Here is a 1,089-nt window from a genome sequence, read left to right as displayed (position 1 = left end):
GACCTTTGTTGCTTGGTGTTGCCTTTTTTAACCGATTTATCTTCTCGAGTCTGAAGGTCAGGAAAAATTAGCAGCTTTTGATGATCAGGGACATGCTGTTGCTGCTCAGTAGATCTACTCGTAGGTTAGTGTGTGAAAGTCTTACGAACTCAACTTTATATCTGAAGGTTGCGGCATCATGATGGATACTCACTGCAGTGGTGTCCGGAGATGCGAGGGCGGTGCAGGAAAAGCTGTGGCCGTGAACAGAACTAAGCCGTAAAGTTAATTGATCTGTGTGCTCGTAATTCCCTGAAGGTGACTCCTGGCACAGTTTATCGGAGCCCACCAGAGGGCATGACAGCCAAACCTAACCTAACCTAACCTAATAATTATAAACCCTTGATGCTACAGTTGTGGCGACCATTTAAGTGAGTGAACCGAGGCGTGCCTAGATTGTCGGATTAGAAGCTTTGTCTATCGGTACTGAGTTTATTGTAAGGTGAAAAAAATATTCGGTGTATCTCTGACTTTATTCAGCAGATCCTGTGTTGAGTACAAAGGAAAACATACAGTTTAGCTACAATCACGAGCACTGTTGATTTAAAACTGAAAGTTCCTCATCTTCGAGCATCATACGTTTAACTCGCGGTCTCTTATTAATCTCTACTTTAGTTAGTTTTGTTCAGTAATTCATTGTACCTCATTCTTCCCCTTCATCCTTTTAGACTCCTCTCCTCCTCCCCACGCTCCCTTATTTCAGTCAAACTCTCTTCTCTCACCTTCTCCCTCCACTCCTCTCTTCTATCTACCGTCTGCTTCTCCCTCTCATCCTCCTCCCTCTGCCGCTCGTGACGTAAACGTGATAAGCTCCAGAATGGTGAGATGCTTACTTTTTCGTTGACTTATTCTTAGTAGAATCATTACGGTAAAGTTAGGTGAATGTACCAAGTCATATTTTGTTTTCATTTTTTCTCCTCTTGCTTCCACTCTTTCTCCGGGAACAAGAGGTCTTTCATAACACTCCTGCCTCACCTCTTGCCTGTAACGACTAAAAGCGCGTTGTAATCAGGAAGGCGGTTGGTGGTGCTGTGGTTAGCGTAGGAGACA

Source organism: Scylla paramamosain, chromosome 4 (assembly GCF_035594125.1).
Source record: "Scylla paramamosain isolate STU-SP2022 chromosome 4, ASM3559412v1, whole genome shotgun sequence".
Lineage (NCBI taxonomy): Eukaryota > Metazoa > Arthropoda > Malacostraca > Decapoda > Portunidae > Scylla > Scylla paramamosain.
Note: the sequence above shows the minus strand (reverse complement) of the source record.